The sequence below is a fragment of the Microchirus variegatus genome (assembly GCF_963457635.1).
Source record: "Microchirus variegatus genome assembly, chromosome: 7".
In the NCBI taxonomy this organism is placed as follows: domain Eukaryota; kingdom Metazoa; phylum Chordata; class Actinopteri; order Pleuronectiformes; family Soleidae; genus Microchirus; species Microchirus variegatus.
The window spans coordinates 25,347,882-25,366,292 of NC_139808.1; positions in this window are offsets into that span (position 1 = coordinate 25,347,882).

Genomic DNA, 18,411 nt, shown 5'->3' on the forward strand with positions numbered 1-18,411 from the left:
ATCTGATGAAAAAAATATACACACCTGAACAAAAAGTACTCAAAATGTTTAAAAATCGGATTGTGAAATTTGTGAAATACGTCACAGTTCAAAGTTCACTTGGCCTCGTTTTTATGAACAAAAAGTAAAAGAAAAACATGCTCTAATTTTGTGACTTCTGCACAATTATTGCTACTTTATATCACGACTAAAAATGCGATATAAAATGAATCATAACTTTGACTCAACAACACATAAGAACACAAAAAAACCCACTGCATTTTGTAAGGGCTGAATATGTGACCTATAAGCTAATGCTGGGCACGTTAATGGCGCTAACAGGGTTAACGTTTCCATGACGACTGACCGGAAAAGGATGCTCCTGATGTCATGTTTACGCGCCGCGGCACCGTTTACCTTTTAGCTTCGTTAGCTGCATTAGCTTTAGCGCCTGTTAGCGCGCCTGCAGTTGAACTGGAGCGGTCTGTTTATTAAACGAAAAGAGCAGCGCTACAAATAACCAGCGTACCTGTGTACTGCGTATGTGTGCCTCTGTTTTTAAAGTTCAGCGTTACTTTAGAGACTCATTTTGACAATCGGGGAGTCACGTAAACATGACGTCACACGCGTCTTTTTTCGGTCAGTCGTCATGGAAACGCATCATGCGTTAAAGTTGACCGAGTACTACTTTTGATACTTAAGTACAGTAAATGTCAACTTAAAGACTTTTAGTTCGTTGTTAACGTTAGCGCATGATGCGTTTCCATGAAAACTGATCGGAAAAAGACGCGCGTGACTTCATGTTTACGTGACTCCCGATTGTTAAAATGAGTCTCTAAAGTCACGCTTTTTTTTTGTGCCGTGGCGCCAGAATCCAGGCACTGTTAACCAGTTAGCTCCGTTAGCTGCGTTAGCTCCTTTAGCGCTAACGATGCGTATGTGTGCCTCTGTTTTTAAAGTTTAGCGTTAACTTTAGAGACTCATTTTATCAATTGGGAGTCACGTAAACATCAGATTCAGTCGTCATGGAAACATGTCATGCGTTAACGCGGTTAGTCCCGTTAACGTGCCCAGCACTACTATAAACACACACACACATCCAGGATGTCCATATAAGGAGTTGCCACAGTGGTAACCACCTCTCTGAGACACTGAGGTGTCACTTACTGTAGATATTGTAAACATCTCCCGTAATCCCTGACCCAGTTTTTTGTGTAATGACTGTGTGAATGATATATAGCAGAAACTTGGACAGTGTGTGTGAACCTCACTCCTACTTGTTATATATTTTTTTGGAGGTGAATTCAAACGTCACCAATCAAAGATATACTGTTAAAGCTTTCCATGTGGAATTTGGTTTGTTTCTCCTGTTCTTCTCTCGATAAATCAGATAATAAACTGCGTTCATTCCTTACAGTCAAAGTATACGTTACATTTTGTTATTTATCCGTCGCATCTTTATCCAGCCGGACCAGTTTCATGTCGTCGGTGATTTATTGTGTTTGTCTGCTTTTGTTCTAACCCACGATGCACCACGGTGATGTGAGGCCCACATATTTACTGTTGGAGTGGCATGTGTGCACGTGAGGAGTCAGAACGTGTCGGATGCGTGCGAATCGTTTCTCAGAGACCGTAAAAAAGTGTCACAGTGAATCGCTTATATTCCCGATGCTCTAACTATGTTGTTCTTTGGTGTGGCGCTGTACGTCCACGCTTTTAACTATTAAAATGTATCACCACTATTAGCCAATGTCACGCAACTATTATTCCCTCTGCTGCTGCTGCTGCTGCTGCTGTCGCCCCTGCCTTCAAACTTGCATCGGTTGAGTGATCGCGCTCTGTTAATCTCCGTTTATGACCCAGAGTTTCCTGCATTTAAGCGATGTGTTTTCCAAAAGAGCACAGAAGTACAACATGCATCATCTGTAATTCCCAACCTCCCCCCCCTCCCCCTTCACCCCTCCCGATTCAGTTTGGATTACCTCACGTTTTATTCCTCGCAGCATAGCAGGACAACAGGTGCGACTGGAGTCGCGGCAGTTTTATTTGTGTGATGTATTTCGGACGGTGAGGTGAGCCAAAGTGTGGGGAAACAAACAGTCGTCAAACAAAGATAAAGAAGAAGAAGAAAGTGCTACTATACACTACCGTTCAAAAGTTTGGGGTCACATCTATCATTTTTGTTGTGTTTTCCATTAAAAGTCAGACTTTTATTCATCAAAAGAGTTGCAAAATGAATAGAAAATAAAGTCAAGACATTGACAAGATTAGAAATAATGATTTTTATGCCAAATAATCATTTTGCCCTTTGGTCAAATAACCAGCAAAACTGTTTTCAGCTGTGCAAACATCATTGCACAAGGGTTTTCAAGGGTTTTCTAATCATCCAATAGTCTTCTAACGCCATTAGCAAACACAATGTACCATTAGAACACTGGAAATGGATCTCTATACACCTATGTACTCTTAGAAATAAAAGTGCTAATTAGAACCATATAAGGTTCTTCGGCTTGTCCTCATAGGAGAACCCTGGTAGAACCTTTTTATACAGGTTCCACCTGTAAGCCTTTTAAAACCCTTTATTCAGGAAAGATGTTTTAAAGGGTTCTCTGGATCAAAATGGTTCTTACTGGAACCATTAGTGTTACCAAGAACCCTTGAAAAACCCTTTCTTCGGAAAAGGGTTTTTCAGAAGCAAATGGTTCCAGGTAGAACCTCAGCCCTTGTAGAAGGACCCTTTTGGAACCCTTATTTCTAAGAGTGTATATATTAAAAACCAGACATTTGCAGCTAGAATAGTCGTTTACCACATTAACAATGCAAAGAGTGTATTTATGATTCATATAATAAAAAATAAGGACATTTCTAAGTTACTCCAAACTTTTGAACGGTAGCGTATGTTTCGGGGAAAAGAGGACAGAACAAGGACTCTTCATTTCAAGCACAAATGTAGTTTTTGTACTTTGGGATTACTCGATTAATCGATTATTAAATTAATCTTCAACTCTTTTGATCACCCGTTATTCGTTTTGAATGTTTTCTAAAGAATTCAAACCAGTTTCTGTGATTTTCCAGCTTCTTAAATGTTAATGTTGCCTCTTTTTTTCTTTGCTCCATTTAACAAGGAAATCATTATTGGTTTGTGGACATAAACAAGACATTTGAGAAATATGTACTTTTATGTACATATTCCATTCCATTCCAAACCATACGTTTGCAGCTAGAATAGTCGTTTACCACATTAACAATGTATAGAGTGCATTTATGATTCATTTAATGTTATATTCATTAAAAAAAGTGTTTTTCCTTCAAAAATAAGGACGTTTCTAAGTGAGCCCAAACTTTAGAACGGTAGTGTAAAATGACACTGAGAATAAAACACATACTTAAATCCATTACACCAAATACAGGAGTTGCTCAGTCTTGAAAGCTCTGGCAAACAACAATGTTTAATGAGGGTTTGGACAAATCTGGATGTGTAATTTCCTTTTTTGTCCACCAGACGGATGGAGCTAATTTGGCATTATCTGTCACACAGTTTTACACACACACACACACAAAGGAAAATATCCCTTTCATATACACATCATCCTTTACGATCAAGCGTCAGTCTACATAAATATAAATATGCATGTGCGCCGTATGTTTGGAATAGAACAATAATCGATGGAGTATTATTCGCCGCGTGACGATGACAGCCCTGATTTATCGCAGCAATAAAGGCAACAGGAAGATGAATGGTTGAGCGGTCATAAAGCATGATAAGCTCCGATGTCCCCCCCCCCCCCCCACTTCTATAAACTCTGCAGCGGCGAACGTTGGAAAACCCAATTACGTTTATCTGACATCACCGCGCCACGTGACTCACAGTAACACGTCAGCGCTAATCGCGCCGCTCCATCAAGTTTTCACGTTGTTGTAACACGAGTCGCCCCCCCCCCATGTGTGATATCAACTGTGTGTTTTTCTTTTTGGCTCAAACAGAGAAATCTGGTGTGTTGTTTTGAATGATTTTCGCTTGATTTCCCTCCGAGATCGACTCAGCCATATCCTGTCACTGTTTCTCTGGAGTTAAGCGACATTTCCACATGCTCCGCGGGAGGCCTTATCCTGTTATTGTTTTTGGAAGCACTTGTCTTTAGATCTTGAAGCTTGGGAAGCTCCTCTAATGAATCGAGGGCATTTCCTCAGAAATGAGGCCCACGTGGAAAAAAACACTGCGAATGCGATATTGTCCAAACACGACTCCTGCTTGAGTGAGATATGTCTCAGGCCGGTGTGATAAATGACTCCGCTTGTTTACTCACACAAATATTTAAAAGCAAAACTATCCGAGCCGCAGGCGGTTTCTGACTGTGCAAGTCACTTTTCATCAATTTGTCAATTATGCAGCAAAGCCTCTCTAATTATTGTTTAACTTTAAAGCTGCATTGTAACTTTTGAATGTAAACATCACATTGCTATAAACTCTCTCTGTGTTTATACCAGTGTTTTGATTTTGTGTTTCCTGACACACAGTGTGATGTAAGAAGGCAGAAACATCTTAAAGTCAGGTGGCAGCAAGTTCTAGGTTGAGAAATCTACCCCATGGAATAGACTGATGGCGTTTTTCCACCATGTGGCTCGGATTGGTTCGGTATAGTACGTTTGTTTTTTGCGTTTCCATTAGGAATAGAACCAAAATAACTGGCCCCAACTATTCCATTTTTCGGTACCCTTCCCTTGGGGTACCAGTCTAATGGTACGGTACAGTACGGATGGAGCTAGACCCACGACAGTCGGGTTGATTCTCCTAAAAACATTGACGTCTTGTTGCTACAAATGGCTTTTTTCCACTACATAGTACCGCCTCGGCTCGACTCGACTCGATTTGGTTGGTTTTCCATTCTGCAATAAAGTACCTACTCAACTTGGGCGGCGTCATCACAGCACGGCTGCATGAAACTGCCGTGACTTCATTTCACGCATGACACAAACACATTAACTAAAACTTGTTTTCAGTGTAACTGAATCATTAGAATCAGTTATTCAAAAAGATTTGTTTGCACAGACACAGTCAGTTTTCAGGATTGTCAAGTCTTCTTAACTGATCTGTACTTTGGCAATTGTTCGCTTTGATTCTTGTGTCTCTTCCTGTGACATCACGCATACTAGCTCGCTTTGAACCTCGCCAGAGCAGGTACTAAAAAAACGTACTGCTGCTAATGGAAAAGTAAAATAACACATCCCAAGGCGAGGCGAGTCAGGCTAAAACTGACCACAAACTGAGCCAGAAAAAACGAGCTGCTGGATGTCCTCCTTTGTTGTCTGTTGTCTTGTCGTTGTTCGCATCAGGGTTCGTCGCGCTGTGTATCTCGCTGACACAGCAATCGAGCACAGCGGGAAACCCACCTATCAAGTAAAGGTACTGTTCTTAGTCGGAACGCAAGCCTGACCCGGGGCTTTACTGTTCCAAACTGTACCGTACCATGCTGGAAACACGGCTTTAGAGTTCAGAAATCTCTGCAGACTCACCTGACGAGTGGGGTCATTTCTGTGGGGCTAGCAACACTAGCAGTGTTCCACTCTGGGGCTTTAACCACCATAAGCCAGTGGTCACACCGGCTCAAGTAACAAAACCCCTTGGTGTTATTATGAGCTAGGGTTTGTTTTAGTGCTGCCGCTGAGATGACACACTTCTGCTTTCACAACATCACTGTAAGCTCGCAGACCTGTGACTGTGTGGGCCACGATCCCCTCGACAGCACCAGCGCCACCTCTCTAGTGAAGCTAATAGGGCTAAAAGCGTCGTTAGCATGCAGGCCCCAGATCGAATGCTCGCTGAAGCGGTCGCGGTGGCGGCGTCCCGCTGCACCTCGCGGTGCGTCGCTCCGCTTTTTGCATGCACCTCATGACACGGAATCACTCAGAGGGAAACGGGTAAGCCGAGAACTCTGTGTACTGAGTGATTGCATAAGCAGCGGGGGCCAAAAGTATTAGCGTGCAGATCCTTTGTATCTGACTTCATCAGGGGCTCGGGCCTGAACCTTAGCTTTAATTAGATCCGTCAACTCAAAGCCCAGTATCTGTGGGAACGGCGCGGAGAACTGCTGAGCCGCTGGAATCAGTTGGGGATAGAGTGTGTGTGTGTGTGTGTGTGTGTGTGTGTGTGTGTGTGTGTGTGTGTGTGTGTGTGTGTGTGTGTGTGTGTGTGTGTGTGTGTGTGTGTGTGTGTGTGTGTGTGTGTGTGTGTGTGTTACATACTGTATGCTGCAAGATTTCAGCAGTTCAAGAAGTTAAATCGATTTATTTTTAATAATCCTTTGATTCTTTTGTTTACAAACTAATTTATTAGCGTAAATGTAAGTCAAGTGTTTGCAGTGTGTCCATAATCTCATTTGTCTGTATCATTTCATTGCCTTTGCAGCAAGAAGACTCGGGTTCGAGCCCCAGATCGGAACAAGAGATCTTTCTGCATGGAGTTCCCCCGCGTGTGCGTTGGTTTTCTCTGGTTTGGACACTAAATTGACCATATGTGTGATCATGAGATTGAATTATTGTTTGTTTTTGTGTGTTTGCCATGCTTTGGACCCTGCATTTACCCCTCTACACTTTTAGAAATAAAAGTGCTAAGTAGAACCATATAAGGTTCTTTGGCTTGTCCTCATAGGAGAACCCTTTCTGGATCCAGGTAGAACCTTTTTATAAAGGTTCCACCAAGAACCCTTTTACAACCCTTTATTCAGGAAAGGGGTTTTAAAGGGTTCTCTGGATCAAAATGGTTCTTACTGGAACCATTAGTGTTACCAAGAACCCTTGAAAAACCTTTTCTTCAGGAAAGGGGGTTTCAGAAGCAAATGGTTCCAGGTAGAACCTCAGCCCTTGTAGAATGACCCTTTTGGAACCCTTATTTTATTTTTAGAAATAAAAGTGCTAAGTAGAACCATGTAAGGTTCTTCGGCCTGTCCTCATAGGAGAACCCTTTTTGGCTCCAGGTAGAACTTTTTTATAAAGGTTCCACCTGGAACCCTTTTGGAGGCTTCCACCAACTACTCTTTTTAAACCCTTTATTCAAAAAGGGGTTTTAAGGGGTTCTCTGGATCAAAATGGTACTTACTGGAACCATTAGTGTTACGAAGAACCCTTGAAAAACCCTTTCTTCAGGAATTTTTTTTTTCAGGTTTTCTGAAGCAAATGGTTCCAGGTAGAACCTGAGCCCTTGTAGAAAGACCCTTTTGGAACCCTTATTTCTAAAAGGGTACGACCTTCATGTGGAGGATAAGGAGGGTTTATTGGCATAAGTTGAATTTACTGCCCGTACGTATGTTTCTATAAGTGTATGATCACTTTTTCGTAGTCGTAGAATAAGCCGTTTCATTGTACTTAAGACAATTAAGGCCGTTGCTTTATGGAGGCTGCTATCACACAGATTTGGGGATTAGGCAAATTGTACAGTAGGTGTGAGAGTGAATGGTTGAATGGTTGACCCTCATTTGGAGGATATAGTACTAGAAAATGGATGGATGGATGGATTGACCTGCATGACTTTAAAAAAACGGCAAACATCTGCCAGGTCCCAGGAACCTCGTAAAAACCTAACACCGAGCCATACTTCATGGTATTTGCAGGCTTTTTTTTTTATGCATGTAGTATTTTAACGGAACAAGGTTAAGGTCAGACAAGACGACGGTTTGGACGGTGTGGAGTTTGCATGTTAAATAAACTCATCATAATAATCATTTCAACAGGAGAGATGACAAGAAATATGGGAAGCAAAGCAACGAGGATGACATCATGTGATGAAGGTTTTGCCAGAGAAATCGACCCGGGGATGATGTGATTATACAGTGTGGTATCCAGCGTAGACCACTTTGTTATTTCGGAGTTGTTAAATGATCACTATATTCGTCTGCACACTTAATCTATCATTTTCCCCCTCCGGATTTGATATAAACGTTAGAATATTTTGAATTTTCTTTTCCCAGCAACGTCATTAATATGAGGGAATATGAGAGTCCAAAGAATCTATAATTTTGTTTGTCCATCTGTGATCTATTTAACTCCTATTTCTATTTCCATGACGGCGCATACGCTCACCACAAAGAGCCCGGGGAAGCCTGGACTTCTCTCAGCGCTGCCTGTCGTTCCTGATTTTTCTCTCTCTCTTCCACACTCGTCTCTACATAAATAATCGTTCAGGACTGCCGGGGCTTGTGCTGTCACAGCTTCTGAGCCCCTTAATCTTTCAACACACACTTCAAGACAGACGCTGTGTTCTGAAGCCGTTCGCTTGGATTTAAGAGCAACACAGCAGTTACATCCATCAGTGACACGTGGACATCACTCAGGGCTTCTTCTCTGAAGCTAAGTGGAGCTTCACAGATTAAATACCAGGCTACTGTCAAATGTACTGTATAAAAGACAACCTAATCCAACCACTACGCACTATAAGGTGTGAACTTGTAGGTGAGGAGCCATATACCTGTACTCAAATTTCACATTATGATTAGAATCTAAATCCTTTTACACCTTAAAGCCTTAAAATGTCCACATGGACTTTTTTATTTGGCTTGTATTAACCACAAAAGGGCCTGAAAATGTCCTGCGAGTTAAGTGTTTTTGCCCATTTTTCCATATCTGGCAGTTATTTACCATTTTACTGGATGTTAAAGTAGCGTATTAACAATTTAAAATGAAGAAAAACAAAAAGGTTGATTTAGATATACTGTAGTTGTACATGGAAACCAGGTTTTGCTTGTTAAATTTTAAATGTGGACAGTATAAAACTTGTTTAAAATAACATTTGTTTGAGTTGTATGTATGAGTATGTACAGGCGTTTCTCCAACTCTCTTTTCTCTGGCGACAAAGACATTGATTCGCCGACTTCCTGCAAGAGTGCGAGTGAAATTACCGTAATAACCACACGTTGGTTTTGATGTGCAACTTCTCAGCTTTCAGAAAACTGTTGCATTATTACAGTAATTCAAAGTGCACTTGCGCAAACGCGTCGTCTGCGATACGCTCGGTGTTAAAGGGGTAATGCACATGTGTAAACTCAGGTATAATATTTTTGAAATTGCACTTATTTTTCAGGTTGTCCTTCACATGTTTTGTAAAATAAAGGGGGCAAATTAGGAGTTCTTGTTGTTTAAAGGTTATTCTGCTATTATTTTACTACTCTGGTCCACTTGGGATCAAATTGCGCTTGTGTTTGTAGCCCCTGAACTAAAATTAAAAAGAGTTTGATGCCCCTGCCTTAACTGAATCTCGGACTTCCACAGATAAAAGAGTCATTCTTCATCCTCATCCAGGACAGATGTTGTTGTGGTGGTGTGTTCAGGTGCTCCTCATTGATTTTTAGCCCCAATTTAAAGCCTCTTCAAGTAGAAAGTCTTTATTATTGCCCTCAGGGGGACACTTTGTTTTGTGACAGTAGACAAGGTTATTATAGTTAAGGAAACCTAAATAAAGCTAGATTGATTTTATAGCATTGGTGCCAAAAACCCCTCTGTTTTCGCATTCAATCCAAAATGGCGGCCTTCCTGTAGGATTCACCGGACAGTTGTCATCGACTTTTATTTCCGGCCCAACCTAATGAACGTTTGTACCAAGAAATAAGGGTTCCAAAAGGGTTCTTCTACAAGGGTTGAGGTTCTACCTGGAACCATTTGCTTCTGAAAAAGTGTTCTTGGTAACACTAATGGTTCCGGTAAGAACCATTTTGATCCAGAGAACCCCTTAAAACCCCTTTCCTGAATAAAGGGTTTTAAAAGGGTTCTTGGTGGAACCCTCCAAAAGGGTTCCAGGTGGAACCTTTATAAAAAAAGTTCTACCTGGAACGAAAAAGGGTTCTCCTATGAGGACAAGCCGAAGAACCATATATGGTTCTACTTAGCACTTTTATTTCTAAAAATAAAATAAGGGTTCCAAAAGGGTCATTCTACAAGGGCTGAGGTTCTACCTGGAACCATTTGCTTCTGAAAACCCCTTTCCCGAAGAAAAGGTTTTTCAAGGGTTCTTGGTAACACTAATGGTTCCAGTAAGAACCATTTTGATCCAGAGAACCCTTTAAAACCCCTTTCCTGAATAAAGGGTTGTAAAAGGGTTCTTGGTGGAACCTTTATAAAAAGGTTCCACCTGGATCCAGAAAGGGTTCTCCTATGAGGACAAGCCAAAGAACCTTATATGGTTCTACTTAGCACTTTTATTTCTAAGAGTGTACTAGCACTTTTTTTGCGTCACGATTTAGCCCCTCCCACTTCCAATTTTCACCGAACCTTATAAAAATGTACATTTTCACCAGGATAGATGCGGTCTATCCGTGAGTTTTGGGCCTTGTTCCGGCCCTCAAAAATGCGATTCATTTGGCGGAAAAATAATAATAAGAGGGTTCTTGCACAGTCGTTCTCGAATCCTAATAACAAAAACTAGGATTGAAAAAAACATTTTTGTTGACTGAAATAAAAACAAACACTAAAACTGATCACATGCAGAAGCTTCACATGACATAAGCTCATTTACAATCCAACAGCTGAGGGAACAAAATGATCTGTGTTTTCATGCCGGTGCGGCTCTGGCAGAGTTTCAGTTCTCAGAGCTAATATTCTTGAACCAGCCAGTGAGTTCACTCTGACAAATCAGTTGATTTGAAACCAAGCTGGAACCACAACAAACGAAAAAAGGTGTTATTTCCTCGTGAAAAGTGATGACGTCAGCGGGTGTGTCAGTGTGAGCTGTAGATGAGAGCGAGGAGGAGGAGGAAGGACAACAAACTAATTAACTTGGGAAAACTCAACACAATTCCACCGTCGTGTTTACTTGCACTCGCTGTGTGTGCAACACCCTCCATTGATATTGTGGCACGAGGGAACGCGGGTTCCGCTTAACTGGTGCGAACGTGGGCTGATTCACTGAGAGAACCAGGAACTGTGTCTGTGTTTGTGTTTGTCGACGGGAAAGTGCTACCAGAGGAAAGTGCACCTCCTTCCTGTTGGCACAGGACACCATGCTGTGTGAAGAAGTAGCAGTACCAGTGAATAGCCACCAGGGGCAAAAAAACAACTAATTTTGAATGGAAGTTCCTGTGTAGAAGAAGACACTATGATGTTTATATGACCATAATATGAGTGGACACCAGTGGGATTGTGCCATATGTTCAGGTACCATTTGCGTGGGTCTGCAAACATAATAATGACAATAAACTTTATTTATATAGCACCTTTCGTACAAGGATTGCAGCTCCAAGTGCTTCACAATAAAAGGACAATAAAAATTTAAAAAAGCAAATACAACGATAAACGCAGGGTGGAATAAAAAGGAGCCAGTTGAAGACTAGAGTCTAAAGATTTTAGATTTTAAGTCTTCTTTTAAAAGTATCTTGTTAGCTCGCTACCCCCGATAGCTTAGTGTTTTCTAAAGTCCCCAAAGTTTCTTTCCACAGTTGTGAGGAACCTCCAATAAAGCAGCAGCAGAAGATCGCAGTGTTTTTTGCTAATCGCTAACATGGTGACCTTTGCCCTCTGAAGGACTGGCTTGGTAGACCTTGTCAAGTTTATGATGCAGACAGTGCTACCGATATATACCAATAAATCAACACAATAAAAGAAGAATTAAACCTTTTTTTAAGAGCAAATTGTCAACATTAAAATCCTTCAGTGTCTGCGAACGCCTCAGTTTGTCATCCAAAGAGTGTTGCCCAAGTGTTTTTTATTGTTTGCACAGTTGTACCACAGTTGTCGATGGGGCGATTATCACCTGGCTGTTGTTGCTAGGAGACGAAACAGAAGCAGTAGTCAAACTTGTGCACTTGTACTTGTACTATAATTGTTTTTTGGGCTCTGACACGCAACTTCAGCACACGGTGAATTGGCGGTTAGCACTGGGAGCGGTTAGCACTGTTGCCTCACAGCAAGAAGGTGCAATTTTTGTTGTGTTTTCCGTTAAAAGTCACACTTTTGACATTGACAAGATTAGAAATAATGTGTGCTTACATCATTGCACAAGGGTTTTCTAATCATCCAATAGCCTTCTAACGCCATTAGCAAACACAATGTACCATTAGAACACTGGAAATGGGCCTCTATACACCTATGTACATATTCCATTAAAAACCAGACGTTTGCAGCTAGAATAGTCGTTTACCACATAAACAATGTATAGAGTGTATTTCCGATTAATTTAATGTTATATTCATTGAGAAAAAGTGCTTTTCCTTCAAAAATAAGGTGCATTTCTAAGTGACACCACTTAACGCTGTTACATCAGATACGTAAATAACAAAGACATTTCTGTGGCTTTCCTACTCAGCAGAATTATCAACATTAATGTTTACCAACAAACTGATGCCAAACTGATGCCCGGGCTACATCACCTGACGTTACAGGAACTGAGTCAATAAGGACTAAATGTTCAAACGATGCTCCACCCTTTAGGCCGCAACACGCCGTCATGGATTTGATCAATTTAGGACAAACACTGCCGACGTATAAATGACATGTTTAGTCTACGTAGAAATGCAAGACTTTTAGAGGATCCAGTGCCTTAAATGGCACGCGGCTTATTCCCAGCAATAATTTATGCAACTTGAACATGAGTGTAAACTTTACTGTCTCCGTTGAGTAACTCCGAGCAGAGAGTCGTACATGACGAACTGTAACCTCTGACACTTTGCACGTATTCACGACATATTTTCCCCCCCGAGGGTAGTCTTTTCAGACTATGTCCTCTATTCTCCTCGTGTGTTCCTCGCTGACATATAGTGAGGTCATAGTGAGACATTTTTCCATCCAAAAATTCAGCGAGTTTCATCACTGGATTTAATGCCTCGTTATTCTTGTTCCTTCTCGTCCTCTTCATTTCCACTCGGTGCGAGAATCATCAGCGGTCTTTATGTTACTGGGTTTGAAATTCCAGAGGATCAAGCATTTTTCCAAAGTGAAAGCCACAAAAAGGGGGTTGGGGAGGTGTGTGTGTTGTGTGTGTGTTGCTGGAAATTTAAAGAGCTGCACACAGTAGCACACACACATTTCTACTCCAGCATTTTCCTACAATTCCGAACATGAGAAAGTGAACGTGTTCATGACTAAGGGTTCTCCTCTCTACGAGGGTTTGTTTTCCCCATTATTCTGTGGTGTTTGTTGTTTCTGTACACGTTGTTTTGTGTGTTTTTTAAACCTTAGCATTTGGACTGCTTTTGTCCATTTAATCCACCATGTGTCAAACTGGAGGCCCCGGGGGCCAGATGTGGCCCGCCACGTCATTTTATGTGGTCCGTGAGTGATTAACCACTTCTTCCCTGACCCTCTTTTTGGAGTCCCTGCTCGAAAATGACATGCCCAAACTAAATAGAGTAAATATCTGCAGTTACAAGCTCTATGTGGATTATGTTGGTATCAAAATAAAGATAACACTTGTAAGTTTCACTGTAGATGCCACTGTGTCAGAGTAAATGTACATGGAACACAGCATAACTGAAGGATTTTTTTTCTCTCGCCTAAAAAAATATTGCATTTTAAAGCAAATATCACCTTTAAAATAAGCAGCAGGAGCTTAACAACACATGGAGGTCATGTGACGACATGTGGACATGAGCTGTGCAAAGTCTGATGCTGTTGAAGTGAAGCAGAGTAAAATTACAGAGGTTTTAGTAAAGAGATGTCTAGGCGTTCTCTCTTTCAGCACAGTTTGGCACCATCTGTGCCATTTGAGATTTCTTCGGTACCAAATTATTACCGGGTATCGGGGTCCAACCGCGAAGAAGAGGTCGATTGGTCTTAAAAATCTGTGTTAAAACCACGGGTTGCCAGTTACGTCAGAAAACGAAACCTAAAAGACCTCTGTATTTTGAGTTTGAGCGTATAAACCATTTTTGGCCACATTCTTACATATGGCACCTTTAAAATGTCTAAAAATCAGATTCATTCAGATCATGGTTCACTGGATTTTATGAACGAAAAGAAAAGAAAAACACGTCTAATTTTGCGACTTCTGCTCAATTATTTATTACTTTACTTTACTTTATATCACAACTAAAAATGCGATATAAAATGACTCTTAACTTTGACTCAACAACAACATAAGAAGAGGGAAAAAAAACATAAAATGTTTACATGTTTTTACATAAAAAGCTGAAAATGTGACCTATAAACACACACACACAGGATGTCCATATAAGGAGTTGTGTATTATTCCCACGGCAATTTACCATGGGGTTCACCTGCGGCCGTTTCAGCACTTACAGTTAATCACCCTGTGTTAGTCATCACCTTGTGTTTGTCATCACCTTGTGTCACGAAAGAAAGAAAGAAAAAGAAGTAGCCAGGACCAGACCACAAAGTCTTTTCGATTCAGTTTAATTTCTCACAGAAAATGAACAAATTAAAAACACCAGTCTCTAAACGAATGTGATAACACGTCTATCTGTGAAAAGACAACATATAAGGAAGCTACAGTAAAAAAAAAAAACACATAGGTGATGGGAAGTCACATAATCTCATCCGTGGTGCGCCACATCAGAAAGGGAAGAATTAAGGCGGGGGACACACCCTTTATGCACAGGGGCAACCACAATAACTGACACTAGGGAAACAATAGATGCAGGTGCACCCATGGTAAATTTGCCCTGGGAATAATACACAACTCCTTATATGGACAGCCTGGGGGATCGACAAGGACTCCAAATTGTTCAAAATGTATTATGAACAACCTGACATTTCCTGAGAAAAACAAGTGCAATTTCAACAATATTATGCAAAAGTTGAGCATTTAGCTAACTTTAAGATAACTTTTAGCTGATAGCTCGATAGATAGATAGATTCTAGCTTGGTAGCTCGCAAGCTAACTAGCAAGATAGATAGGTATTGTTTGAGCTAACTTTAAGCTAACGTTTTAGCTGATAGATAGATAGATAGATAGATAGATAGATAGATAGATAGATAGATAGATAGATAGATAGATAGATAGATAGATAGATATTGTTTTAGCTAACTTTAAGCTAACTTTTAGCTGATAGATCAATATATAGACTCTAGCTTGGTTGCTCGCAAGCTAGCTAGCAAGATAGATAGATAGATAGATAGATAGATAGATAGATAGATAGATAGATAGATAGATAGATAGATAGATAGATAGATAGATAGATATTGTTTTACCTAACTTTAAACTAACTTTTAGATGATAGATCGATATATAGACTCTAGCTTGGTAGCTTGCAAGCTAACTTGCAAGATAGATAGATGATATGGATACTTTTAGCTAACTTTAAGCTAACTTTTAGCTGATAGATAGAAAGAAATTAAAACGTTTTTTCATCAGCTTGCCTCGGTTGTGCCAAAAAAAAAGAAGGATATAAGACACTCTATTGGCGCTTTTCCACCGGCCCGACTTTAAACGGCACTACACTACACGACACGGTTTAGCGAGTGTTTCCACTAGCGTAGTACCTGGAACTCGGCACTATTTTTAGTACCTGCGGTGGTGAGGTTCCATTCAGTGGTGCCGGTACTATGCGCAGGTACTATGCGCTGATTGGTCAAAACTGCCGGTAACTGATTGGCCAGAAGTGTCGTCACTGGGTGCGTCATGAGCGCGACATAAAATACATGATGCAGGAGTCTATTTCACCATTTTTCAAAAAATAGTAGCGCGCAAATACTTCGACATGGCGACTCTGCATAAGAACACTCCATGGTCCAACGACGAGGTCCAGACTGTCCTGTGTTTAGTCGGAGACGACAAAATACAGAGAGCTGGACGGAGCCGCCCGTAACGAGCAGGTCTTACCGGGAGTCGATGTCCGCTCACGGCGTAACACAGCAACTCCAATAATTCTGCACACGCCAACGGTAAGTTTTTTATTTTCAGCCTGAGAGCAACGTTTAACTACTGCTGAGAATAAACTCGCTTAAACAAGACATTATAAAAGTAACATCATGTGTGTCGGTAATCTCTGTCCGTCTGTTTACACGAGACAACGTAGTTGGCTAGCTAGTTAGCAATGTCGCTATTAGGTGCTCAACCTACAACAAAACATTACGTAAACCTGTAAAAGAAACCAGATTTGTACAAGTCATGAATTAGACTTACTACCGTGTAACGTTTTGTTTTTACGTGTTAAAACAGACTAGACAAGAATATACAGTATGGGTTCTATATTTACATTATAGACAGAGAATGAGCATCGGATATTATATGTCTATATTACACTTTTGCAAAAAGACAGTATATTGCACATGGGATGAGGAGCCTGGTTATATGTTGTCTACTGAGAGCTAACAGCTGCAGGGAGGAATAAAGGTTAATAATAATGATAAAGCTCCTTCATTTAGGGTGTTTCAGTCTGTGGCTGAATATATATATATTGTTATGCGTGTAATTACAACGTATGTATACACTTCTTTTGTTCAAGAATCCCATTCCATATGTGAGGAGTGTTCATCACCCAGCAGAGCCATCAGCTGCTTCGTTATCGGGGGCACCAACTTCGCCACAGACCACAGATCTGTGCAACTGGTAAGAAATAATAAACATGATTTACTTCATTTGTGTATTTCCTTAATGGTTTGATTAATAACCCCTTTCTTCTTCTCTACAGTGTTATGTAGGGAAGAGAAAAAGAAGCACACAGCTGTCCTCGCAGAGCTTCAGGTGGAAGATGTTCAGTAGCAGGAGTGGAACCAGACACAACGTAACCGCCACATCACGAGAGTGCTGCGTTCAACCACACATTCCTTTGAGTGATTGGGCAGCTTGTCCAGGCAATAGGTGGCAGGAGCATGTGACCTATTTCCTCCCTCCTGTCCTAGGACTCCACCACCTATGTACAGTTTATTTGATTTGCTGTGCACTTTAATTTTGGTTTGCTGTGTTATTTTGTTTGAATAAACAACAATGTGACTTATGTGATTACGTCATGCGTATTTCTTTTCCTTTAATTGTGGCAGCCTTTACAAACAAAACGTATACAGACAAAAGGAGACATCTCTGCAGAAAGTACAAACTTTTATTTGTAATTCAGTGAAAAACAGTACAATAATAAAGCATTTTACAAATTCACAACAAGTGACACATCAGGCCCTCACCTACATCTCTGCCCTCCTCTACACCCTGTGCCACTGCCACCACAGGTTCAACCACTGTAGCTGCTGTGTGTGCATCTCATTCAGTGTCATAAGGCTCACCATGATTTTCACACAGGTTATGCAGAGCACAGCAGGTCACCACCATGGATTTCACCAGCTGGACATCAGTCATTCCTTTTCAGGAGGGACAGAACCATCTGAAACACACAGGCAGCATGCTTACGTTAATACCAGAATACCAAAAATAGAGATTGCTTTCGGTCATTACTACGCTGTACCCTTGTACAGTACTATGTAGAAGTCTGAGGCCACCATTATTGTTGCTATAATGACAATAGAGGATCATTATTTCTATTTCACTTTACTGGAACACAATCAGAATATATGTATGCAGTTTTTTGTTGTTTAAAAAAAAACATCCTCTACAGGTGTCCAGTATTTAGTGTGATCTACCCTTACACTTGAACAATAACACAACTCTGTTAATACTGGAGTGGAACCTTCATTAATGTTTCTGGTTCAAGACATGCGTGAGTATTACATACTCAAAAAAACAGTACTGCACAGTACTGTATATGAGCTAGTTAGCGATAGCAACTATATTAGCTTACCCTCACTCGTCGTCTCGTAACATCTCATCTTCAGTTTCATGATGTATGACTTCCCAAACTTCTCTGTACGCCTCCACAGTATATCTTCTTGCCGCCTGTAGCTTTTTCTGGCGATCTTCTCTTCTGTGTGTGAACAAATGCTACAGACCGAGCAACAGAACGAGTCCACGTCCGTCATTGTTTATATGCGTGTGTGTCTCGCGTATAAGACGTCATAGCAGTTTCGCGCAGCCGGGTTGCAGCCGTGTTGTGATAACCACGCCCACGTTGAGAAGGTACGTTCTCTGTAGTGGAAACACAACTAAACCGTGCCGTTTCGTGCCGTGTCGCTCAGTGCCGTGTAGCCCGGAGCTAGTGGAAAAGCGCCATAAGTTGCACATTCTTGTAGCCTCTGTATAAACTGTATGTTTAAACCTAGTAACGGACATATACACGAGATAATAACTGGCATTGTTGCACTTCAGTCTCCAAAGAATCCCCGCGTTGCACTTCGTCATCTTTATGTCGTTAAAATTCTTCTAATCTCTCGCGACGGCGTCCTCGTCAATTAGCTAACGACAGGCGTTGTGTGTGTATATATACAGTGTGTGTCCTCCTCCCTCCCAGCGCGAATTCCTCCAGTGCCGCCGTGCACTTGGCAACGAGAAATGGCAAGAAAGGACGAAATGTGTGTTCGCAGGAATGGCTGGAATGTCACAGATGGACATGAAAATGGACATCACACACCGCTATAAATACATAAATACATTGTCAGCTCCGTGTG